The sequence below is a fragment of the Alligator sinensis genome, unplaced genomic scaffold (genome assembly GCF_000455745.1).
Source record: "Alligator sinensis unplaced genomic scaffold, ASM45574v1 scaffold267_1, whole genome shotgun sequence".
Lineage (NCBI taxonomy): Eukaryota > Metazoa > Chordata > Crocodylia > Alligatoridae > Alligator > Alligator sinensis.
In genome coordinates this window covers 1,251,208-1,258,026 of record NW_005842100.1, presented here as the reverse complement: position 1 = coordinate 1,258,026, position 6,819 = coordinate 1,251,208, and the positions used below count along the sequence as shown (strand labels likewise).

The 6,819-nt window shown below is 43.0% G+C and overlaps 1 long non-coding RNA gene across 1 annotated transcript; it reads right to left on the bottom strand.

Annotated features, from left to right (window-relative positions):
* Positions 1-224: 224 nt before the first annotated feature.
* On the bottom strand, positions 225-6,552 carry LOC112550407. Its single transcript, XR_003094227.1, has 4 exons — positions 6,470-6,552; positions 6,134-6,297; positions 2,660-2,881; positions 225-763 (listed from the first exon to the last, which is right to left on the bottom strand). It is a non-coding gene; the product is annotated as an uncharacterized LOC112550407 (long non-coding RNA).
* Positions 6,553-6,819: the final 267 nt, after the last annotated feature.

Genomic DNA, 6,819 nt, shown 5'->3' with positions numbered 1-6,819 from the left:
CAAAAAGAACCAGGACATTATTACAGGGAACCATCTTAAACTAAAAGGTCAGCATAGTATTTTTAGTACTAGTAGTATTAAAATTATGGCGCACAGATGCTCAAAAGTCTAGGTTTACCTCAGGTGGGTAACAAGGTACTACTTAGCAAGAATTCTGTGGCCAGACGCAAGAAAAATGCACATCATGTATGATGCCAAGACAGGGGTTCCTAGAAAGCCAGTTTATTATAGTCTCTAGACCTGAGCAAAAATATCTGTAAAGAATCATTACATTCCCTCCTTAGCTGCCTTGCCATCAGCATATTTTTATAGACATAAACTATTTTAAATTATTCCATTTGTTTAATTCATCTTCCAACACAGGTGTGGATGGCCCACTGAGGCAGGCAAGGAAGACGAACCCAGTTTCCGCAGGCTGATTAGAAGACATGCCCCAAAGCAATCCGTCAGGTGAGAAACATCTGAGAAAGGGTGGTTTTCCCCAAAGCCATGGCTAATCAAAATGTATGGCTTTCAAAGGAGGCAAACTTTATTATTCTTAAAGAAAGAATGCAATCCACACAATGTTTTGAGGTCTGGCATTGGGTACTTGAAATATTTCATGTGGTTTGGCCTTGTAGCTATTAAAATACTTGGTGCACCTGCCAGTCAGCCAGTTTTCCTGTGGTTGAAGATGCTGCGTTTGCATCTTCTTTATCCTCCCTGGCAGTTCATCCAGCTGTCTGTCCTTAGTTTACAAGGACTATTCATCTTCTCCACCTGACTTTGAAATAAGGGACAGAAAGAGCTATCACAAATTGACTGTCTGTGCCAGGTTTTCACTGACTAGAATGGATAATCCACTTACAATATACAGAACAAACCATGTGAAAACAAAACAAAAGTGCTAAACAGGAACATGAGATTTTCATTTGGATCTACGAAATGACTTTACTTCTTATTGAACCCCTATATTTCACCCTGTGAGCCTTGGCATTAAGTCAGTCAGTTGAGATTGATTTTCTTGGGATTAATCCAGATAGACACCACTGTAACGGAGCACAGAATTTGGTCCCCCATGTTTATAATGCATCTGAGTACAGCCACATCTCTGAAGAACTTGCCTGTAGCACTCCCTTAATCTAAACACTATCTTCTTGCTATCCCATATTTCTGCCTTGTAGCCCAATAATCCAGTCAGATAACATAACCAGTTGGCAAAGATGAAGAGGTATCTTATAGATTGTAAACCTCAAACTTTGTGAGAGTACATGTGCACTCACACATACCTTGGTTTAAAGAAAATGGAACAAATCCCTCTCTCAATAGACAAAAGTCTGCTGTCAGCTATCCCCACGCATTCCCGATGAAACTATATTGACATGAGCAGAGTTACTCCATCTTTACACGGATCTAACTCGGAGCAGAAACTGGCCAGTTCAAGTCAATGGGAACATTGCCACGTCTGTTCGCTTCAAGGAAAGCAGGGTCATTGTATCTGGCTTGGCTACAAATTACATTCAGCCTTCAGTTGTTATTTTTTGGGGTGGAGGGAGGAAATGGCTGAGAGGGGGAAAGGAAAAGGAGGGAAACATCCTAGAAAGCCAAAGGAAAGGGTTGAAAAACAGCATCATTATATACTCTTCCTTTCAGAACAATAAAAACCCCAACAAATGTCTCCAAAAGAATATTGGCTGCCCAAAAATCAAGCTAGCAATCTTGAATATTTACCCTTAGGAAAAATGTCATGGTGAAAAACATTAATGATTTTTAAACCACACTTTATTTTACAGGGAACTATTTTACGAGCACTCCTTCTAGAGCAATTGTTGACTATTTGATGGTATGGTAAGAATCAAGTATTGGCAAAATGTCTATGTGGTGAATACCGCATAATCACCAACTAAATTCGTCATTAGGTTTGTCTTTAAAAACAGCATACGTGTTAGGTCTATATATAATTACCAAGTACTGTACTCTGCAGGAGCATGTAACTACTGTGCTCTTGCACTAGGAGCATATAGTTATTCACTGGGCTTCTCTACACACTATTAATGCATAGCAATAAACTCAGGCACACTTTGTACCAGTTTATTGCTCTCAGGCGCGCCGTTTGAATGTGAGCCCATGACTGTAGCATGTTGAGCTGGGGCGGAGCAGTCCTGGTTGGCAGGGGGCCCAGGGAATCAGCACAGAAAAGGTTTCAAGGGATGGAGAATATGCCTTTTAGTGAGAGGCTTAAGGAGCTCAATCTACTTAGTCTAATAACAAGGAGGCTAAGGGTTGATTTAATTATGGTGCATCAGTCTCTTAATAGGAAAAAATACTGGGCACTAAAGGGCTCTTTAATCCAGCTGATGAAAAGCAAATGCTGGAAATTGAAGTTAGACAAATTCAAGTTCAAAGTAATTCCAAAAGCTAACACTGCAGGTAAGTTAGCTGCTAGGACAAATACTGAGGGAGCTTGTTGAATCTTTGCCTCACATGTCACTTTTTGAAGAGGTTCTTTAGCTAAATCTGAGGTGCTGCACTTAGTGGAAGATGGGTGAAAATCTACAGACCTGTGATCTAGGTGATCTAATTGTTCCTACTGATCTTATGTATTATGGACTTCCCTTTGCAGACTGTAGCTACCCTAAAGTCATCACCCTTTTGCCAAGACCAGAATTATTAACCCTACCATGGAGGGGTGGGAATCCTTGCAAGATACAGAATTAGTTGTCAACCATCTAACAAGCCTGAGTGGTGGTTCATGGTCTGTAAACAGCCAGGCTCCGGAGGTTTCACTTTGCAGAGAATCCCCAGCACAGAGTAATAACCATTTTGTTTTGTGGGTCCATCCAACAGTCCTCCTCTTCATACCTCCTCTCAACTCTGATTGTGAATCAGAAGTCACGGGACACTGCGTGTAAGGAAAATAAGAATTAGTTTACTTCGTATGTCTAACTCTTTGGGTAAATATATTTCCCCAGGACTAGGTGTTGCCAATATTTCTATCTAATACCCACCAATGCTGATTATCTGTCACACTGTCTAGTAATTCTACACTTTTTGTGGCACCTAATGCTGTTTTGCCAAGTGCTTGATGCTTGAGTTTGATACCCTTCTTAGACCTGGCTTCGTCGCATTTTTAGAAATTTATGTCCTTCGAGCTTCTGCACAGATGACTCTGGGTTACTATTTCAGTGTTTTGCTGATTCCATGTTTGTCTGCTTTTCCTGATCTGAAGCCCATTATGCAAGGAAACAGTTACCTACTCTCCCTCCCTTCTCCCATTTATACTCTAGTCTAAGGGTCCCTGAGGGAATGCTAATTAAGCCAAATCCAGTAGTACTTTAAAGCATCTCCTAAAACCTTGGGAGAAAGGTCACTTTTTTCCTGTACAATCCCACTTGCATATCAAGTATTTATAATATAGTTAATCAATTCTCACCTGTTACATAGTATTTGTGAAAGTCTCTCATAAGTATTATAAACATAAAAAAATTATCAACACTGAACAGCTGATATTCATTACTTTGGTTTGAAATCCTTTCCCAGGCACACCCAGAGGTTGATGTAGTAAACCTAAATCTAATGACAAGATGCATATTGGCTCATGTCTCTCTGCTTCTGTGTGCCAAAGCGTTTTGCATTTTCTTCAGCCTGCATCCTAGCACAGCTTTGAGTTAGGATAATACTGTCAAGTATTCCCACTGATGTTAGATAGCATTAAGAGATTAAGTGAAAAACATAGCCAGCATTGAGCCTATGGTTTAACGTATCTAAAAATTCAAGATAATACATGATCTGTTTTCTGGGCTGGTGTCTAATATTTCATTAATACCAGATTAGTTCATGATGCTATTTCATACTTCTATAAAAGCACATATTTACTGCATAACTGTCTAAAGAGCAAACATAAGAATTGATTTTCCTCCTGCACTGTGATATATCTTGAGCAACTTGGTTTGTCAAGGACTTGATTTAAGACTGAGGTAAGTAAAAACAGCATTAGGTCTATAGTCTTTATTCATGAGGAAATATAAATAATGGAAAAGCGTGGAACATTTGGAGGTGATGCAACTCAGGGGATTGGACGTGGCGGGAAAAAATAAGCCTTCTTGATTTATACCTGTTCTTGGAGGACATTTAAATGTCACCATTCGAATTTGTATGAACGCCGTGTGCCCCCAGAGGCTGGTGGGGCACAGCGACCACCTGCAAGCAGCGGCAGCGGTGTTGTCGGCAGGGGTGTGGCAGCAGTGAGTGGGGTGCTCTCGTATGCAGCCGCGGTGGAGTTGGCAGCGGTGGCGGGGTGGAGGGACGGCAAGTGCTGATTGGTGGTCAGTAACCACCTGCAGACGCCACACTTTTTGCAGGGGGTGCACCGCCAATCACAGGGGGTGCACATGCACCCACATGCACCCCCTATGCATCGCCAATGCTAGTTTGGTAACTTATAACCACATTACATTTGTTTTGCCCAGGTATAAGTAACCACCTGATGGGCCAGGCAGTGGCAAATCAGGCCTAAGCCTAGGTGTGTAACATAGGCAGATCTAATAGGTAGTGGCAGGAAGTCAGTATTAGCTCAGAGTTGAGAAGGAGATTCCTTTCAAAGAACTGTGGGAGCTAAGGAGATAGGGGAGGGGTGGCCCACAAGCAGAGTACAGAAAGCCGCATCTGAGAGAGCAGAGTCTAATGTAATCATGCTACAAAAAACAGAATAGGGGATTGCCAATGGCTGGAGGAGAATCAAGAGCAAATGAATGTCGAAAGGCAAAGTAATAGAGCTAGAAAGAAGGCAGCGGGGTATTCAGGAGTAGCTCAGAGAGTGGGATGGAGATCCAGCAGAGCACTGAGCTGTAGCTAGAGAAGTCTGGTAAGATCTCCAGGGCCTGCCGAGCAGGGAAAAACATCAGTGAAAGTGCAGAGCTGTGAGAGCTGCTTGCCAACTTTTGTTCTTTTTCACTTCTCAAAATAGTTACTTGTTAAAACTAGTCTCTTGCCAGGATGTCACAATCAAGACATTTGCTCCAGCTCCTGGCTGCGATTCCTTCAGCTCAGACATGCTGGGTACAGCCCAACTCCCTCCTCCAGCAACACAGCAGAAAACACAAGTCTGTGCTGCTCTGAAAATTCCTCTTTAGACCCTTTCTCTGACTCTCTTGTGCCATTCTCCTCCCTGCTGGCACAAAGAGAATTCATATTCATTTAGCCCATTAGCGATGAGCCTCTTTTGGATGGTTTTTGTAGCGCAGGCATTCATTTGTGACCAACCTGAAGTGGTGCAGCTACTTTAGGGCCTCTGCTGATCCCCATGGAAAGTTTTGCTAGTGTCACCCACTGGGGTTTGGGGGGTGTGAGCGTGGCTGTGGGTGGGGTACATCTTGGCTAGAAAGCCTAGAATCATTCTCTCAAGCTGCAGCAACTCAGGCTTTCAGCTTTCTGAGGTCCCTGTTTCAATCCCAGTGTGTTGGCCAAGAGGACTGCCACTGACAGTAGCATCTGACGTTAAAAATTGATAGCTCCAGTGTGTAATGCTGCAATTCTCATGGTGGGGGTGGGGAAAGCTGCCCAGAAGCAAAATTGTATTCCTGCCCAGAAATTAATCAGAATCTCACGGTTCTCTTGCCAGTGTTTAGTTCTACGATCCATCTCTTTAGACCCCAAAGCTATGACAATTACTTTTTCTTTTGGTAAAGGTGGAAAGGCAGTGTAGGTGTATATGCCTAAAGGGTGAGTGGGGGGAAGCACCTACAGCACATTGTGGACAGACCTGACAAAGATAAAAAGAAAGTGCCTTACTAATCTCCGTGAGAGACAGGGGCATTACAGATAGGTGCTGTTCCCTGGGTAGCAGTGGCAGCAGTATTCAGGCTGGGGGTGGCAGTGACAGTTGCCACCTTTCTTCTGCCCCCTCTGCACCGGTGCCCCGGGTTGGTGCCCTGGTCACCCACCCACTGCTGGTGAGAGACTGTGATGAAAAGGAAGGAGTGACAGTACTGAAAGAGGTCAAAGAAACCTCTGTCAATTCGGGCTCCCAGCAACTTCAGACTTCATTAGGACTAGTAATATGCTTGAAGCTAGGCATGTGCTGAAGTACCTAACAAGGCAAACAAGGCCTCAAGAAGAAAATCTTTCATGCAAGTCAATATATATCGGTCCTTACCTCATTTTAGGATTTCATTCCTCATTTGGCTTGCAAAATGGCACTCAGATACCTTGGTGCAGTAAACTGGAGCTGACTGTTGAGATCATGTTATGTTGGAATACTTGCTGGTTGGTTGTATTCTGGCAACACCTTATTGAAAGCATTTCTGCTCCAGTTCAGTTCTATCAGAGACAAAACAGGGAATGCTTTTGATAAAGCTATTTTTATTGCCAGCTGCAAAAAAGGTGGGAGAGAAGTACTGTGATCCCTGTTTCACAAATGAGCTGAGGTACACAAAAATTAAAGTGACTTGCCCCAAATCATATAGAAATCTGAGACAGGAATTAAACCTACATTTCCAGTCCACAGCCTGTACCACTTTACCGTCCTCCCCTCTCACACCTCTTTCTATCTCAGGCATGTAAATGCTACAGTGTTGTCAGCCTGGCATAGAGAACTATGCCAACTAAGTGGGCAAAACACTCACTTGCAACTCTAACAAGGTCCACAGCGATTTGGATTAATTCTAACATGCAGAAATAACCTCTTTGGGGATGTGTGTGTGTGTGGGTGTGTGCATGTGCAAAATTAACAAAACAACCACCCTGCCAAGGCTGTGTTATTAGGGTGGAGTGTTTGGCAAGTCCACTGTCAACAGGTCTAAGCTCAGCTAAATCAGAGAACGCTATGTAAAGTCTGACTCC